The following is a 20348-nucleotide window of genomic DNA, read 5'->3' as shown; positions in this document are numbered from 1 at the left end:
TAATGTCAACACACTTCACAAGTTGGAATAAAGAAGATGTAGTGCGTGTTTTTACTGTAGCTGTCACAGTGAGTTCAGGTGTTTTGACCCCAGCAAAGAAAGACAATCATTTGAAACCTAAGGAACATACTGGTGGTTGTGTTTTTAATTGAAACAATACCTTTCAGAAAGCTCTTCTGTAGAGAAGAATGTCTACTAATAAATGTATAGATTCATAAAATCATCATTTTGCAATCCCTAATGAAATTTATTCAGGCAAGGATCATCAATAGATGCTAAATTCATTAGGTGAAAGGATGACAGGAAGCTGGGTGTTTCATGGAACCAAAATATCACAGATTATATGCTGGTCACGGGGAGCAAAGTATAACTTTATAATGAGAGGATCAAGCTGTCATCACTTTATCCCAGTGATCAATCCTATCAGTTTTTGTCATTAATAGGGAATCACCAAATATTCTGTGCCTTGTTACGATGCAGTATAAAGGACACAGCATCACCTATAAAGTTTTCTGACCTCATTTGTGACATTAATTACTCAAAACTTTAATTCAATAACTAGCAGTCTACAGAAAATACAGAGGATAGGAGAACAAGTTAAATGATACAATGAGAAAGCAAATGGAAAAATCCATAAAGTAGGACATTCTATAAGACAAATAGCTTGGTATCTTCAATAAATCAATCTTATGATAACCTGGGGAGGGGAAAAATGACCAAGAGCAATGTACAGACCTTAACTGAATCCTGTTTTGAACAAACCATCCAGGAAAGGCATTTTGGGGACAATTAGAGAAATTTGATAATGAAACAGGATGGCGATAATGATAGGAATTATTAATTTGATAAGGTAAATGTCCTTAATTTTAGAGGTTTATTCTGAAGCATTTAGAAATAAAATGACATGATATGTGTAATTTACTTAATAATACTTTAAAAAATTAAAGTGAAGTAAAAATGGCAAAATGTTAACAATGATTAAATCTAGATGTATTCAGTATTTTTACTTTGTCTGTTTAAAAACTTTTATAGCAAACAGTCTACCTCCTCCCCAATTTCTCTTTTATATAGATGACAGGGGTGACAGAAGTTGAACATTAAAAAAAAATAGTTAAAAATTTTAAATTCACAATGTTTTTCTTGATTCCTGAATATCTTAAGGGCACAATCTGATGAACATTACTATAACCACTAATGCTCTTAAAACAGGCTATCAAATTACAAAAACACATCTGTTTAACCAAACCCTTTCTCTTTCTGTACTCTGCATATATTTTAATTTTAGGACTGATACAGAAAATAGAAGCAATATTACTTTTCAACTTAACTTCCCTCTTGAAAATGAAAAAAAAAAAAAAAAACTGCAGACAACTGTCAAGAGCCTCTACATCTTAACTTACATTCCTCCAAAATTATCTTTGCCAAGAGATATTAATAGAAGGATGGGATTTGAGCCTGAGTAGTGAGCAGATCCAACTCAACTGAAGCGACTGCCGCACCAAACCATGTAAGGCAGAAAGTAAGTCAGTGTCTCTAGCACAAATCTGGGTACTATCTACATGTTAAGGAAAACGCTGGGAAAAAAAGTATGTATGCACTCTTATGGTCCGAGGTACTAATGACATATAGATTTGAAGACCCATTTTGAGGGTTTGAAAAGGTTGAAATAGATGACTACAAGCTAAACACTTAAGTTAACAGAAAGTGATAGGCTGAAAGTACAATTCCTTAGGCTGTTCGCTAGGGAAGCATAAAGCTGATTGAGTTAGCCTTAGTGATGTAGATTAAAAAAACTGAATTATGAACTTAACAATTGGTCCAAGCAAGCCTCTTTGACAATTTGCTTATAATAGTACACCACACAGTCGATAATATTTGCTGGCCTGTCAAAGAAAAGGAGAAGTTTCAAATGATATCAATGTAATATTTTTCCAAGCTGTCCAATCCAAGAATTAACCAAGATAATTCTTTTATCAAAAAGACAACTGAAAGCTCTGCTACAACGACTCATTTATATAGATCTTCATCAGAGGCATGAAAGAAGCCCAGAGAACTATAAGACAAAATTAATATGAAGAATCTGTATGGGGGTGCTTAGGTAGCTCAGTCAGTTGTGCATTTGACTCTTGATTTCAGCTCAGGTCACGATCCCAGGGTCGTGGGATTGAGACCCACATTGGGCTCTGTGCTGAGTGTGGAGCCTGCTTGAGATTCTCTCTCTCCCTCTGCCTCTCTCCTCAGCTCATGTGTGTGCGTGCTCTCTTTCTCTAAAATAATAATAATAATAATAATAATAATAATAATAATAATAATAAAAGGATCCGTATGACTAAAACTGCACTAAGGCATAAAACTCAAAATTCAACATATAGTAGTTAAATTGCTTTTTTAATGTCCAGTTTTGCTCACACAGATATAAGAAGAAATTAACTATGATCTGTTATGGTACAGTAGAACTAATTGCAAGAAGACACATATATAAATGTCAGATCATTATTCTTTAAGGAAACAAGGCCCTAGGACACTTCCACATCTGTAAACTATTCAAAGCACCAACATATTCTGATTGAGGAAGGACATGCTGAAAAAAAGTCAACTCAGTTTTTTATCTTAGCACCCCCTCATACAGGTTTGCAGAGCTGTGCCCTATCACTGAAAAGCTAAGCACTTGTTCTATGGCTTAAAAAGATCTTATCTCCTGACTTCCTCCCACCTTCTTTTGATCTTGAGCTGGTGCCCCCAGTCAGTCCATTAGAGAAGGCAGCTGGCTCACATCACTGCAGACTTTTCCCACAGCTAACCTCTGATTTGAAGGTGTTTGCAGATACAATGATGGAACAACATTTATTTTTCCCTCCTAGCAAAACAAATAAAACAACACAGGGGAACAGTTTGACCCAGTCAGAATTTAACCAGAATTTTAGTCCTCAGATTCACTGCATGGAAGGACAAAAAGAAAAGGCAGTAGGTCTGAAAGTAGGGAAGGAAAAAGGGGTATAGACAGTTGGCAGAAGAGTAAGGCAGGTTCCAAATATCAGGGTTAATTCCAAGTGAACTGATCACACTAAATTGAAAAGGACTTTTTAGTGTGTCTTTGCAGTGAAAGTGAGAAAAGAAAACAAGCATGTCCCCATCTGTGCTGCCCCAGGGCGCCACGCACTGAGTTTCACAAATCTAATGAAGCAGTCAGGTTAAAATCCAACCGCAGAGTGGATGTGACGTGTGGAGAACAGCTAGGGTTAGAATAGAGAAGCAGGGCGGTTCCTAATGCAGGTGATTATCCATGTGATAATCATTATATTTACAGGCTTTCCATTTTAGATCTGACATCAAAAATCACAAAGGAGGAGGGATTAAGGAAATAAACAACCGACAGAGGCTTTCCTACTCCCCTGAGAGTGTATGTAGCACTTTCATTCATGCATGACAAGCAACAAAAGCAAAACCAAACAGGCCAGGAAAGAGTATTTCTGAGAAGGCTGGATTTCACATTAACACTTCTTTCCATTTTGATAACTTTCACTATTATTCAGTTTCCCAGACAGGTCACATTTTCAGAATTAGTTCCCATTGTTGTCTATGCTCTAATACAGTATCATTTTTGGTTTACAATGAATGATACTCACATAATATGTCTTTTACAACAGCAAAGTCATTTTTTCCTTCCTGGAATTGAGTGTTGTGAGTAAAATGACATGTAATTAAAGTCTCAGGCTCTCATCTACACCACGTTATTTAGGATTTGCAGTAGGCTTGCTGCTTCATCGACCAGGCTAAAAGGGTGCTAGTCAAACAGCAACCAAATATGTAGGTTTTGAGGTTTAAGAAAAAAAGAGGCTGAAATTCAAGGTTAATGAAAACTATGGAATACTTACTTTATGAGCTATTAAAAAGGATTAGCAAGCCACTATTAAAAAGCACAATCCTCAGATTATACAGGAAAGGAAGAAGAAACTCAAGAGCATGTTTGTGTGTATCAAAGAGTTATTTCCTTTTTATTCAATTGAGGAAAAAAACTGTTTTCTTTATAGTTTGATAACACCCCAGTTTTAATTTATAAAGTAGAATGACCTGTAATCAATATTAAATTAAAATGGTAACTTGTCCATATTCTTATTTCAATTATGGTTATTGAAGTTATTGGTTACTAGCTATATAGGAAATGCAAATGATTTCTGTATATTGACCTTGTATCCTCTGATTTGTGAAATTTACTTCTTTGTTGTAAGAACTATTGTTTTGCTTCTATAAAGAAAGGTAATTTTCATTAAAAATTAAAAAAAAATGTTTATTTATTTTTGAAGGAGACAGAGAGAGAGAGAGAGAGAGAGAGAGAGAGAGAGAGAGAGTTACTGGGGGAGGGGCAGAGAGAGAGGGAGACCCAGAATATGGGGCAGGTTCCAGGCTCTGAGCTGTCAGCACAGAGCCGGACGCGGGAATCGAACTCACAAACCGCAAGATCATGACCTGAGCCGAAGTCAGATGCTCAACCGACTGAGCCACCCAGGTGCCCCAAGAAAGGTAATTTTCTACATTCTTATTAAACATACCACAAAGTTATTTTGAGAAGTGGGCAAAGACCTTTATAAACAAAATTCACCTCTCTTTTCTCCAGGGTGATCTGAAGGGTATGACTACCACCCCCACCAGAGTTCATAACCCTTGCCCTCACACTTCCTGCTCTGCACTTGAAGGCTCCAAACCCAGTTAGAACTATTAACTGCTTGCTAATGTTACCACTCTATTTTTGATCTCGGATATGAGGGGTCGTGGTATAGGCTGAAACTTCATGGAATGAAACAAAAAGGAAGAATATCAAACTCAGGACCAAAGAAAGGTAATTTCTCACTATCCACAGAAAGCTGCCTATCCATCCAAAACAAACTACTTTGTTGCTCCAGTGCAAGGAGGAAGAAGAAAATTCACTGAAGCGTTCCCCCATGGTCCTCACTCAAGTCACAGGAGTCTAGAGCTTTTGGAAAAGCCAAGGGTGAATGGAGCCACCAAACCAGTTGTTGTTTTTACTTTGTTCATATCTCCATTCAATAAGTATTTACTGCCTATATATAGTTTTATAATGTTTATTTGAGCGAGAGAGTGCTCACACGCGTGTAAGTGGTGAAAGGGCAGAAAGAAAGGAGAGAGGTGAAAGGGCAGAAAGAAGGAGAGAGAAAGAATCCTAAGCAGGCTCCACACTGTGTCAGTACAGAGCCCGACACAGGTCTTCATCTTACAAACCATGAGATCATGACCTGAGCTGAAATCCAGAGTCAAACGCTTAACTGACTGAACCACCCAGGCACCCTGTCCTCCCATGTGTACTTTCAGACTAACAGATACTATTAACCTAGAGGTGTATCACTGCTATAGCTGTTGCAAACCTTAGATGGTATTGGACTTTGACTCAATAATATTTGAAACAATACTGTGAATCTTAAATGGTATGGTGTAGAGAGTCTAAGAATGTTATATATTTTGCTCTGTATATAAAAAATTCACATATTTATGTATACATTTAGATGCATAATGTTCTTTTTGAATGGCTTTAAGTGCAAGGTAGTACTGGTCAGGAAGCAGTTTCAGCTAAATGGAAAGAGTACAGGGCTTAGAATCAGAAGACCTACACTAAGGGTGCAATTTTATAGTTCATTTGCTATGTAATTTTGAGCAAGACACTCAGTGTATCAGTTTAGATCAATAAAATTGATGCCAATAATACCTGTTTCATTAGACTGTTGCTAGGAATCAATGGAATATTTAATGTGAAATTAAAATCATTTCGCCTATTGAATTCAGGTTCTTAATTAGATCCTAGGATAGTTGAAACAAGTTCCAGAGCCTCCAGAGGACATTCAATGATTTGTCCTATCTGTGGATCATATGTGTAGTAGACAACCTCCAAACTGGCTTCCAATGATCCTTGACTGCTGGTATTCAAATTTTTGTATAATTCTCTCTCCTTGAGTGTGTGCTGGACCTAGTGATTTGCTTCTAAAAAAATATGACAAAAGCGATGGGATGCCTTGTTTATTCTCTTGCTCACATGCTCTCAGCCCCTGCCCTAGAGGAAAGCTGCCATGTTACAAGTACACTTATGGAGAGGCCCATGGCTAACAACTGGTGAGGATCTGAGGTTTGGCAACAGATATATGAGTGATATTGCAAGTAGATTCTCCCCCAGTAGTAATATGATTACAGCCATGGCTGACATCTTGATTACAGCCTTTTGAGAGACTCTGAGTTAGAGGCATCATGTTAAGCTGTGTCTGGAATCCTTATCCACATTTTATATATGAGAATCCTAAGCCTTAGGTTGGCCCATATCAATGGCCCAATTAAGATATTTTCTCACTCAGATTATGTTAATCTTTAGAAAAATCCTCACAAAAATCAAATCAAATTAAGTGTGGTCAACAGGTCAATCACAGGGTGAGCAAATTATGGAAAGATAATTTAGATACATGCTATCTAAATGGTTTTGTTTAACTGATTACGGTTAATCATTTCTTCAATACAGATAAACTGGGATATATTATCTTTTGTATAAAATTTGTTTTTGGCATCTAGCTTCAATTTACAATGTCTTTCATTATTTGGAAGTAATGATTACCTTACTGAGAATAGAGTAAGATATTTAAGTAGTGCCAGAATCCTCAGGTGAGAAAAATATTATTGAGCCAAAGTCTAATACCATTATAAGGTCTGCGACAGCTATAGCAGTGATACACTTCTAAGTCATACTGATATTTAATGATAAAGAACTAACTGCTGTTTATTTCCTTTCATACAATACATCATAAACTTATGTTGCTTAAGCTTGTAAATATTTCCTCATGCTGTCCTTCAGACTAAGAATTTCTTTATGCTATTTAAAAAGATCACTTATATAGTTTTTATGACACTGTATTAATATTATATTATTTTTAATATTATATTAGTTCTTATGAAAAAATTTTTTTTATTTGTCTATTTTGAAAGGGAGAGAGGGAGGGTGAGCATGAGCAGAGCGGGGCAGAGAGAGAGGATCCTAAGCAGGTTCTGTGCTGTCAGTGCAGAGCCTGATGCTGTGGGGCTCAAACTCACAAACTGTGAGTGACCTGAGCCAAAATCAAGAGTTGGATGCTTAACTGACTGAGCCACCCAGGTGTCCCTGAGGAAAAGTTTTAATTTGAAAATAAAGTAAAGGAAGGGTAGAGAAAAATCATTAAGTAAAATATGTGCCTGGGAACTGCTTTTTAAAATAGATTTTATTCAGAAAAAATATCTGTACTGGCTTTTCCAAGGAGTATAACACATAACTTTTTGGGGACTTTCAACCTGTGCTCTGAAATTTATTACCATAGGCTTCCTGTCTGCAGAATGCTGAATAGAAATATTATTTAATGTTTATTGAGTGCCAAAAACTCAGTGGGGCAAAGTATAAGCTATAAAGATATTTGTGGCCCCTATCCAATAGGTTTATAATAAAAGTTACATATACAGTATATAAATTGGACCTCAATAAACTGGACTGAAAAAAACATTAGGCAGGGAAAACACAAGCCAAAATATTAGGTTTAGCTTAGGACATATCTAATCCTTTCACAAAAGTGATTTATTAGCTAATGAATCTATTATAGCAAGGAGAGTTGTTCATTCCCACCTTTGAGCATATTTAATGGTGGTAACTAAAAGAAAACAAAGTTAGGAAAAGTATTTCAACAAAATTTGACTGATTAGCTACGTGGGCTAACTTCTAGAATAACCTGAGGTTTTCAGTTAGTGAAGAAAGAGGAGAGATGATAGCATAAGAAAATTCTCAGACCAGTGGGCATCTTATTGGGTATTTTATTTCATTTTTAATTAGATAACATATGCTTGGCACAAAGGAAACACTCAACAAATGTCTATTATTTTCCTTATCTCATTTGATCCTCATAAAAATCCCATAAAATAGGTTTCTCATTTCACAGATGAGTATCTGAAGGTTCAAAGAGATTAAAGTATGACCAAGAGCACATAGCAGTAATTGATATAGGTAGCATTTGGACCTGAGTCTTCCTAAATGGTTTGTGCTGGTCTCCTACTGATAAACTTTCAGTTTTTATGTCTGAAAAATCTTTGTTTCATTTTCGGGTGTTTTGAAAGATACTTTTGCTGGGTATAGAATTCTAGATTGATGATTTTTTTTTCTTTCAGTGCTCTATGGACTAGCTTGCATGGTTTCAGATGCTAAGACTGCTGTCATTCTAATCTTTGTTCCTCTGTATATAATGTGGCTTTAAAAAAAAACCACCTGGCTGCTTTCAAGATTTTTATCACTGATTTTATGCATTTTCATTTTGATGCTTCTTGGTTTGTTTTTTTCCCCTTGTTTCTTCTACTAGTGATTTGTTGAGCTTCCTGGATTTGTGGGTTTATAGTTTTCATCAGATTTGGAACATTTCCAACCATTATGATTTCAAATATTTTCCTTTCCTCTCCTCTTCCCCAGGACCCCAAATATGTATGTTAGATCACCTGACATTGTCCCAAAGCTCACTGATGCATGATTTATTGTTTTTCAAAAGTCTATTTTTTCTCTCAGTGTTTAATTTTGAATAGCCTCTGCTGCTGTGTCTTAAAGATCACTAATTATTATTTTTTTCTTCTGCAATGTCTATTCTCATCCAGTACATTTTTCCTCTCTAGAAGTTCAATCTTTTTTATATTTTTTATATCTCTTCTTAACAGGCTTAAGCTTTCCTCTACCTTCTTGAAATACAGAATATATTTAGAAATGTTAATCCTTGTCAAATAATTCTAACATCTGTGCCATTTCTAAATCCATTTCTACTGACTGATTTTTTTTACCCCTCACTTTGGGTTGTATTTTCCTGCATCTTTGCATGCTCAATAACTGGATCTCACTGGATGCCAGATATTATGAATTGTATGTTTTAGGTGCTGGATTTTTTTGTATTACTTTACACATTTTTGAGGTTTATTCTGAAATTCAGTTAGGTTACTAGGAAAAATTTTGATCTTTTCTAGGCTTATTTTTAAGCTTTGGTAGGTGAAATAAAAGCAGCCTTTAATCTAGAGCAAATATGGAATCCTACTGATGTAATTATCTTTTTGAGTACTAAATAAAAAAGCCTATTTATTATACATTTCTCCACTCTGGCTATTGGGGACATAAACTGCTATCAACCTGTGTGAAGTTGGGGAATGTTGTGTTTGCATCTTTCCAATAGTTTCATCCTTTACCTTGAATACTTTCCTCATACACATATGCTGGTCAGTATTGAACAGCTGAAGACTCCAGGGAACCCCCTGCAGATATTTAGTATGTGCACTTTGTCTCTGTGCAGCTCTTTCTTCTTTGGTACCCCCTCTTGTAAATTCTACCTATCTTGGCCTTCTTCAGTTCTTAACTCTGTTTCAGTTAATTAAAGGGGTCTGGGACTCCCCTTCCTACAATGTAGACTGGAAACTTTGTTTAAACAGAGTGCTATGGCAATTGCAGGGATTCTCTCATTTGTTCATCTTCTCTCAGGGATCACCATCATGTACTGCCGGTTGTTTAATGCCTGGAGACTATTGTTTTATATATTTTCTCTGGTTTTATATTGTTTAAGAAGGGAAGATAAATCTGGTCTCTTTTACTTCATTACTTCCAGCAGAAGTTCAATGTGGGTCCATCATGAAGTACAGATCCTAAAATATCCTGGCACATTCAACAATTCTGTAGTTCCCTATTTATTGGTTAAAAACATTTATGATCAAGCCAAAGACAAAACAAATTGATCATTTATCTTAAGCATCTCATACACTGCTTTTTACATTTTATTATACAATGGATACAGTTCCTATTCCTGTAGCTGATGCACTAAATCATAAACACTCTATCAATAATTACATTTGAAACCCTCTGAAGAATAACTCTAATTAGTTCTAAACCCTTTTTTACTTTGCATATCCTACATACTTGTCATTTTCTTGCTTTCTGTCCTACCAACTAGAAACCTCCAGATAAGTAGTAACACCTTTCCTTTTTAGATAAAAAATTTTCCCTGGGCGTCTCTTTCAACCAACAGAGGGCTCTACTACAATGTATGATCAATACATTATGCCCAGGGTCAGTGGCTTGCAAGACAAATTTAGCCCACTGCCTGTTTTTATAAATAAAGTTTAATGTAACATAGCAATGCTCATTCATTTACATATTGCCTATCGTTGCTCATGTTACCACAGCAGAGTTAACTAGCTCAACAGAGATTATACTAACTGTACTTGTACAGAAAAAGTTTGCCAACCCCTGAAGTATGATATTAGTAGGATATTTATAAATTTTAAAACAGATTGTTTTCTGAAGCCCTTATGGAGAGCAGGCTCCAGCCTGTTAGCCTTAAGATAGGTAAAATATGTATCTTTTGACAGGTCTTATTTCTTTCATTCACTGGAGCGTACACACATACACACACACACAAATAAAAAAAAAATCTAAAAACCAAATAACTTATATTAAAAAAAAAGACAGTAAAAGATAAATAACCAATTCTTATGAATTTAGATCCATTTGTATGCAGGACAACCAGAAAGGCATTATGGACCACTGCTAAGCATTAGAGAAAGGGAAGATCTCAGATGGAGAGAGATTCTTATTAACTACCTAATGATTCCTTTCTCTCAGTTCAAAGGTACACCAATGTCCTTTATATTTTCCATATTCATGCATGATCCTTCCCAAGTTGTCGATGTGTGATACTACTGCCAATATAAAGCCTGCCCCTTAGGGCCACTCTAATGACCTTATTCTAGCCTGAAAGTTTTACAAAATTAACTTTTAAAAAATAAGATAAAAATAAAATGAAAACTGTATATAAAATTCAGAGATGGACAAGAGCACAACTCTACCTGTGAGCAAAGGGAGAAGGGTAAGGTGTGAAATATGGCAGAGGAAAGTGGATGTTACAGAGATCACCAATTTCTAGCTGTTTTGACTTTTAACTTCAGACCTTTCACAAAAGCTCCCCTATTCTTTAGATCTCTTGGTCTTCTGAGGGAGAAGAGGGAATAGAATTGGAAATCCCAGTAATATTCAGTCTAAAATATTACTGTACTAAATAAAGAAAAGAATTTATAGGACATTGTGATTTAATAACATAACAAAATGTAGTAAAAACAGAAAAGCATCTAGTCTCCTATCTCTAGTAGAAAAAAACCCAAACAATAAAAAGGTAATTTCTCCCCAAATGTGAATTTTAACCTATAGATATGTATATAACACATCACATTCAAATATCACCAATAACCTGTATTATTTCCTTCCTTCTTACTAGCTGGTTAATAATAATTATGTACAGAGTGTATTGTAATGCTGCTTTTATTTTTTTAAGTTTATTTATTTATAAAAAAAATTTTTAACGTTTATTTTTGAGAGAGACAGAGACAGAGTGTGAGCTGGGGAGGGGCAGAGAGACAGGGAGACACAGAATCTGAAGTAGGCTCCAAGTTCTGAGCTATGAGCACAGGGCCTGACGCAGGACTCAAACTCACGAACTGGGAGATCGTGACCTGAGCCGAAGTTGGCCACTTCACCAACTAAGCCACCCAGGTGCCCCTGTTTATTTATTTTTAGAGAGAGAGCATGTGTGAGTGAGCAGGGGAGGGGCAGAGACAGAGGAAGAGAGAGAATCCCAAGCAGGCTCCACACTGTCAGCATAGAGCCTGACATAGCATTTGATCAAAAGCCTTAACTGGCTGAGCCACTCAGGTGCTCCTATAATGCTGCTTTTAGAAACAAGTCTCATTATAGAAACAAACTTAAAATTTTCACAATGGCCAGTGGGAAGTAGCAAGAATAGCCATGAAAGTAATGATCAACACAGGTCTCTTCAGGCAAAAAACAAAACTACAAAGAAGTCAAAGAAAAAAAATCAAACATGCATGATAAAGAAATTAGCACAATAAATTATATTAAAAAAAAAAGAAATTAGCCAAATGAACACGTCAGGCTATTAAAAAAATAACAGAAAAATAGTAGAAAACACCCAACAGAGCATGTAGCAGGGTACTCAATAAATGTTAGATGGAAAGTGTGATTTCACCTACCCTTGCTGTATGAAGAAGAAACAGGTTTGAAAAGATACTATTTCTGAGAAGCTCATATTGCATTTGACAATGAAATGGGAGCCAGGGAGCCAATCATTTTAGTCTAAAAACTAGAATTAAAGAAATGTCTATCTTTCTACCTCACAAACCTTGAATCAGAATCTGATTGAACACATTATCCAATCCTAGTGCTTACCTGTGGAGTTTTGGAGTCTCCATGACAAAGGATGAATTTTCATTAGATATCAACATCACATTGGTAACCGAAGGTAATACAGCAGAGAGCTAGTAGCAAAAATACTGGCATTTTTATTCTACTGAACAGTATAATGTGACTGGGCTAACAGATGGGATTTTGTTAACAGCAATTTTGACTTACTGTACATTGTATTACAAGTTGGAGTCTACCTACATCCATCTCAGAGAGTGTGTTCTCACCAATCGTAGACTTTCCTCTTGACTTTTTTGAATAGGACTTAATTGCTTTTCTTGAGGGAAGAAGGATTTCTGCATAGTATAAAATTTAGGAATAATTATTTTAAGAAATAAAATGAGTACTCATTTCCTTCTATTCTTTTAGAGGTTTAGTTTCAATCTCTCTCCAAATTTCTTTGCATCGTAAATTACTCTTCATTTCTTGAGTAAATATTTTCCCTCCTTTGGGCCTTTGGGCAATTTCCCCCAAAGTTGTACATTCAACTCCCTGTACATTCAAGCTCCTTTGTTTGGATTTCCCAATTCCAATGGATAATTTAATAAGTGAGACTTAACTGATACTTTGAGTTTGAATGTTCTCACCTCTCCTAGAAACTCCCCTCCCTACTTTTGTGTTGAGTATCTTCTTTCCCTATCTCTCCCACTTTTCTGTTGCTTAGCTTCTTTCTCATTTGTTAAATTCTCTAAGGACAGTCTTTCTCTAGAATTCAGTTTCCAATTTTCTGATCTGTTTTCTCTTTACATTTTTTGGGGGGTAGTTTCCTATACTCCTTTTATTTGATATCATCACCAGATATCCTGCCTCACTTCCAGAGTCCCTTTGACACTTTCCCTTTGCATCAGACAGCTTCCAAGTTCTGCCAAGTACCTTTCATAAACATGAGGCCTGTAATATCTGTAACCTTGTTTCCATTCCTACCAACACAACCCTAGGTCAGGCCTGTACTACCTATTGCCTATATAGTCACCTAACCAGTCTTTGGTAACAATCACACTCAGCTTGAATGCATCCTTGCACATGACCATTAGAGTCACCTTCCTAAATATCAACTTCGATTAGTCTTTGCTCAAAAAACTACCTACTGCTTCCTGATAAAAGTCCTAGTTCCATAGCCTGACTTTCAAAGGTCCTCCATAAAGTGCCTCTACTTTTCCTTTCTAGCCTGACCTTTTACTATTCCCTTATATATGTACCAGATGCCACTCAAACTAGAATACTTGCTATTCTCTGAACATGCCCCAGGCTCTTTTGCCTTCATGCTACCTTGCACATGTAGGCACTAAATGAATTAGAATACCCTTCAACCACCCTTGTCAAAATCCTACTAATCCCTCCAGGGTTAGTTCAGCCATCTTCTGCTTAATGGAAGCCTTCTTGAATTGTTCATGGTCTCTCTTTTCCCTATCTCCAGAAGTTGCTTTGTGCATTGCAGAAGAGTTTTGCTCAATTTATAAACGTTTCTCTTATGACAATTATGTGCAGACTGGAAACACAGCTTATTTGTACAGACAGTTTATCTCTCCTACTAGATTATAAATTCTTAGTGCAGAAACTCTTTCTCACTTTGTATCCTCAAAGCATCTAACATATTCCCCTGCACAGAATAGATTATAAATCCTTGTTGATTTACCAAATGATAAAGACAAAGCACTTGCCAACATTAAGCAAAGAAGAAATACTTCCTTGGGAGATTTATATTGACTTGATTTCTTGCGGTTTATACTTTATTTTTTGGATCAGAGTTCACTGACTTAGTGCTGTGTATATGCCTCTATTACGCTATTTCTTGCATTGCATTATAATTTATTTACGTGGCCTATTTTCTTCCCTAGTTTATGAACTTCTTGAAACCTGGTTTTTATATCTTATCCTAGAACTGTGCCTCATACATAAATGTGCACTGAATGCGTTAAACTGATTAAAAGAATGTTATTAAAAAAGGCAAAAGATCCTTCTACCCATCTGTATTGAGATTTTCAAGAATGAGATCTAAGATTTGGCTAAATATTTAATAAACTGCTGGTCTGCTGTGTTCTGTGAGAGTATTTATGCAATCTATACCTTGGCCAAATCTGCAGCTGTCCTGCCCTGGAAAGTTACCATAAAAGATATTGGCATTTGCCTCATTTCCAAATATTACACAAATAATCAGGGTGACAGTTTTTCCTAAAAGAATATTTTATTCTGAATTGTAAAATTATATTTTCAAGGATATAGCATCCAGACATCACTGGTAGAAACTGGGTATCAAAGAATATAAGAATAAGTGCCAAAATATTTACGATAGAAGTAGCAAGAATAGCAAAAAACAAACCAACAGATTAACTAAACAAAAACCACAAAACACCTTACATACAGATTAAATAACAGGGGTAAAGAGTAAACCGAATTCAGTTTGAGTACTTGGTAAGTTACCAACTAAGCAATTTTATGACAAGCTACTATTTTGCTTTGCTGACATGCAAGATAAATTAAAAGATTTATAGCATGTGGGATAAAAACAGAAGTCTAAATGAACTTATAACCAGCAATAAGTCACTGGTTGAAGTGAATGGTACCCTTCACAACTTTAAAATGAAGCCTTTTTTTCCCTCTAGCAAATAAATGCTAATACATACCCAGTGTAATCTATGTCATTTTTTTTTCACTGCCAATGCACATATTATTATAGACACTACCACATGTGTAGCTCAAGACCCACTGCTAAATTTTCTTATTTCAAAAGAAAATATTATATATAAGAGGTTGATCTTATATCAAGTATTTCAATAATGAGATCTGATTCAGAGTGAACCCCTTGGAAATAGAAGCCAGGAGCAATGATAACAATCCTAAAAATCTTGGGGTGAAAGGAATGATGTGAGTTACATCTCTACTTAACATGCACTGCACCCCACAAACAAGGAAAGTCAATTCTTGACTAGCTAGAGTAGATTAGAGATGGTTTAGACACAACAGGGGCCGGAGATGTATTCACCAACCCAGTAGAGCTTGGTAATTAGTCAGTATTGGATTAGCAGTAGCAGAGGTGAAGGCAAGGAGCCTGGATTTAGGAACGGATTGCTGTGGGGAGGGCACTTTGTCTTCCAACTCTACTTCAAACAGAATAAGTCACTATAACTTTACCATGGACAATCAACTCTTGGCAGTGGTTTTGTTATTATAGAGATTTTCAATTATCAGTAACTTTTCTTTCTGCTCTGCTACTTTCACATTAGCCCTCATCACTAATCAACAGGTGATGGTAATTTACTTTTCTTATTTTGAAAGGATGGAGAGGAAAGTGAAGAGTCAAGAAAGCAATGGCACATTCTTGAGAAGAAAGCTATATAAATTGTGTATATGAAAAAATGCCAACAGTGTCAAGGTCTATCCAAGGTTTTTCAAAAGCATCCTAAATTATTGAGTGTGTTATCAGGTGCAACATCTAAAAATGGCATAATTTTCTGTGTACTTATTTAAAAAATATGCACTTTTATTAGTAGCCCCAAAGTAAAAAATATACATTGTATAATCTACAGGTACTGACTAAATTGAAAGATTTGGTAACCATAATAGATTCAGAGCAGGCATTTAATAGATCTAGTTGAATTCTAATGAGTATGCCTAGTCTCCATGTAACTACTGTGATAATGTTACTCAGATACCACTGAGTGCTAGATAGGCATGGTAGTTGTAGGGCATCTCTTGGTTGTGATGGTCTGGGCAGATTTTTTATTATCTGTTGTAGGAATAAAAGGTAATAACTATCTTCCATCTGCTTCAAGAATTTTAGCAAAGAACATATTAGATATCACTTATTTCCATAGTTATATGGCATTCTGCTAAACTCATCTGATTAACCAAAAATAAGAATAATTAAAAAAAAATTTTTAAGTAAACCTTATCCCCAATGTGGGGCTTGAACTCACAACCCCAAGATCAAGCATGCCCTACCAACTGAGCAGCCAGGTGTCCCAGAATTTGATATAAATCTAGAAAGATAGGTAAAAATTTAGGTGAAGATATAAGGAAGGACACAGAGGTATGGAAAATGAAATGTGTATCCTGAAAATAGCACATGGTTCAATTTGGCTGGATCATAAGGGATGAGTACAGAAGCAGAAAGCACTAAGATTTGAAAGGTAGAGTTAGTCTTTAATGAGTTAGGACAGTGGATTTAGTTCATTTAACTATGTGGTAGGTAGATGGAGAAGGTGAGAGATATTAAGGTTTTTGAGCAAGTAGGTGGCATAATTAGAACTGCATTTTAAAAGACTAGCTTACCTAGTAGCATTATGCAGACTGGATATAAAAGGGAAGACAAATGAAGATTCTTAGATGGCAAATCAGAAAACAGATGATAAATACAAAATATTTTAACTCAAGGAATAAAGTATAGAAACAACAAGTTCTAAGGTACACACAATATAATGAATTTTAGGTGAACAATCAGCTTGCTTTCCATGCTCATGAAACAATGGTATAAAAATGGTCCTAGACTTGGAATCAAGAAACTTGTATTCTAACTCATACTTTGCCTCTTACTTTACCTATCATGTGACTTTGGGCAAGACACAAACTCTCTTTCTCAGATTCCTCATCTCAAAAATGAGAGGTTTCTAACCCTTTCCTGAAGTCCTTCTAATTAAAAAATTCAGTGACAATAAAAATGATTTTTTGGAAGGTCCCTAACAACCACAGACAGTCTCCTATTAGGGAAGGTTTCATAAACAAAAAACCCAGTGACTTTATCAAGAAATGACTAGCCTAAATCAGTGAGTAGATTTAAATATCTATCATTTCTACGGCTGATGTCTTTTGGTAAAAGGTAAAGTAACTTTTTAGAAGACAGGAAAAGATGTATTCCTTCTTTAAAAGCCAAAATTCAAGAAACCTTTTGCCTTATTCATGGATACTTAAACCCTTGCCAAGAAAAACAAATTGTAAAACATAGAGGCTGGAAAATGTGAATCATCACTGGTGTTAAAACCCACATTTAATAATTATGTTGCAGTTTCAAACTATTGTTGAATCCCATTAGATTTTTAAACAAATTCAATAAGTATTTATGATATTATAAATGGCATTTAAGTGTATTCAGAAGTAGAAACAAGAACCATCTGATAGACAAATGATTGTGGTTAAAATGAAAAGGAGAAAATGAAGACATAAGGAGGCCAGAAGGTGAAAGAGAGAAAGGAAACAGAAATACACTGAAAGTGAATGAAAGTAATGATTCCATGGCTAAAGTTAGGCAAATGCTTATAAATTTATCTTTTATGTTATGCATTTTCTTACTTGTTGGGATTCTGAATTAATACTACAATAAAAAATGAGGCACCTGTCATTTAAGAAGCAGAAATTATTTCAGCAGAACTTTGTGCCAAGTTCTTAAGGATTTTCAGAACATATGGAAATATGTACCACATGACTGAAAATAACAATTTGGCCTTTATTCCACATCCAATTTGGATTTTATTTAACTGTCTTCTAAAATTTTTATCCCATCTTAGTTTTATCATATTCATTGATTTGAAAACTAGAACGGCAAGTGGGTTCTTATACTATTGTTCCTCTTACTAAAAGCAAGGTTTATGTTTTATTTTTGATATGACCACTTGTTTAAAAAATTCCCAGCAGTACAGGCAGCAATCTTGAATTGTTAAAGTCTTTAACTCTTTTAATTCAGTTGTTAGGGAATAGTTATGCAAATATTGTTTCATCAACTCAACAAGCACGTGTTAAGGTACAGTAATTTTCCTGGAGCATGATTGGGGAGAGGATGAATTCTAAGACCTGTGACTTGACTTTCCAGGCTCTAACTCCCCCTTTCTTAATCCTTTTACTTTCACCCAACCTTCAGGCTTCCAGGGCTTTAAAACTGTATTTTAAATAATTTAGGGCCCCACAAGGTCTATATACCTTTTTTCTCCATGCTACGAAGAAGATTTCTTAGGGCGCTCAAGGACAGAATAGGAAAGGAAGAGTAAAATGTCAGTCTTGAAGGGCCAACAGAAAATACCAACATAGGAAGTTAGATCTAAGCTACTACAGCTACCAGCTTCGGCCAAGATTCTTATGCCCTAATAAGAGGCAGAGCCACTGGACTTTAAGGATGGACAGTGGTGTCTCAGTAGAACCAATGGGGACAGAAGATGGGGCGAGGGGGGCATAATTCCCTGAATATTTTAGTTTGTGTGAGAACCCTGAGGAGGTGAAGGAAAGTACCCCTCTAATGACTTATATTTCATTTTCCAGGTAAGGGATTTAAAACCGTATTTCACTTAATTCAAGCAAAATAAGATTAAAGTGACTTGGGCTGTGTGGGGGTCATGTGAAATCAAGGAGCAAGAACACAGCGCGCGCACACACACACACACACACACACACACACACAGGCTATTCACAATGAAAACCTAATGTACATATGACCAAGTACATGATAGTACAGTGTATAAAAGTTGAGAAATATATATATACTAACATGGTGAAAAAATTCAGAGTTCAGAAAAAATGGAATAGGGTTATCAGGAAAAGTTTGTTAGAGAAAAAGGAATTCTGTGTTGGAGCTTCAAAGAGCATCTTGGGAAGAAATACATAAAAGTAGAAAGCATAAAAGTAAAAACTATTACAGCATGCTAAGGAAATCACAGGACTGGAGCACATGGGCCATCAAAAAGAATAGATGAAATACCATTAGTTTTCAGGTTTTGAAAATTAAAAGTAAAATGTAATATATTTTCCTTTTTTTCAAGTGGCCTTCCTCCAAAATCTTGATGGACTCATTTAATTTAAATGGTCTTTTCTGGGAGATGTCGAGATTCTGACTTTTGACCCTAAGCAATGAATTGTAAGAAGTCAAAGATGTAGACAGCAGAGAGATGCTTGGAGAAGCTGTTATGTGAAACAGGTTGTTTTTCTAGACATACTTGTAAGGAAATTATTATACAATAATATTCACTAAAGTAATAGTATTTAAGGTTTCCTGACAGTAACCACATAGAATATTCACTTTACTTTGCAACTTGCTACACACAAACAGGTACACATTCACTTACATAAATGTATATCCTTAGATCTTTCATTCAGAATTGTTAATTTAGTCCCCTAAAGTGAAACTAAGTAAGTATATCATTTACAAAATAACATGGGCTTTTGGAACTCAGACTTCAGAAAGTTCCTTGAAGAGATTTTATAGTGACTAGAACATAGTAAGTACTCAATATATTAATCTATCCTTTCATTTAACAGGCACCCACTATGTGCCAGGGACTGTTAAGGACTAGTAATATAGAGGAACTATTAAAGGGGATCTAACTGAGAGAGGGAAGATGGCGGCCTAGGAGGACGCTGGGCTCACCGCGCGTCCTGCTGATCACTTAGATTCCACCTACACCTGCCTAAATAACCCAGAAAACCACCAGAGGATTAGCAGAACGGAGTCGCCGGAGCCAAGCGCAGACGAGAGGCCCACGGAAGAGGGTAGGAAGGGCGGCGAGGCGGTGCGCGCTCCACGGACTGGCGGGAGGGAGCCGGGGCGGAGGGGCGGCTCGCCGGCCAAGCAGAGCCCCCGAGTCTGGCTTGCAAAAAGCGGAGGGGCCTGACGGACTGTGTTCCGACAGCAAGCGCGACTTAGCGTCTGGGAGGTCATAAGTTAACAGCTCTGCTCAGAAAGCGGGAAGGCCGGAGGACAAAGGGAAGGAGAGCCGCTGAGCCCCCGGACGACAGAGCTCAGTTTGGTGGGGAACAAAGGCGCTCGCCAGCGCCATCTCCCCCGCCCATCCCCCAGCCAAAATCCCAAAGAGAACCAGTTCCTGCCAGGGAACTTGCTCGCTCCGCGCAAACACCCAACTCTGCGCTTCTGCGGAGCCAAACCTCCGGCAGCGGATCTGACTCCCTCCTGCTGCCACAGGGCCCTTCCTGAAGTGGATCACCTAAGGAAAAGCAAGCTAAGCCTGCCCCTCCTGCCCCTGTGCACCTTGCCTACCCACCCCAGCTAAGACGCCAGATCCCCAGCATCACAAGCGTGGCAGTGTGCAAGTAGCCCAGACAGGCCACCCCACCCCACAGTGAA

The 20348-nt window shown here is 36.6% G+C and overlaps 1 protein-coding gene across 4 annotated transcripts in view; it reads right to left on the bottom strand.

The window, feature by feature from the left end:
* The window catches only part of ADK (adenosine kinase), a 530009-nt gene that overhangs the window by 111516 nt on the left and 398145 nt on the right, over positions 1–20348 (bottom strand). The gene's annotated exons all lie outside the window — the stretch shown is intronic.

This window comes from Herpailurus yagouaroundi, unplaced genomic scaffold (assembly GCF_014898765.1).
Source record: "Herpailurus yagouaroundi ecotype Mexico unplaced genomic scaffold, PumYag 163, whole genome shotgun sequence".
Lineage (NCBI taxonomy): Eukaryota > Metazoa > Chordata > Mammalia > Carnivora > Felidae > Herpailurus > Herpailurus yagouaroundi.
The sequence above is the reverse complement of the archived record's forward strand: the minus strand, read 5'-3'. Positions and strand labels throughout refer to the sequence as shown.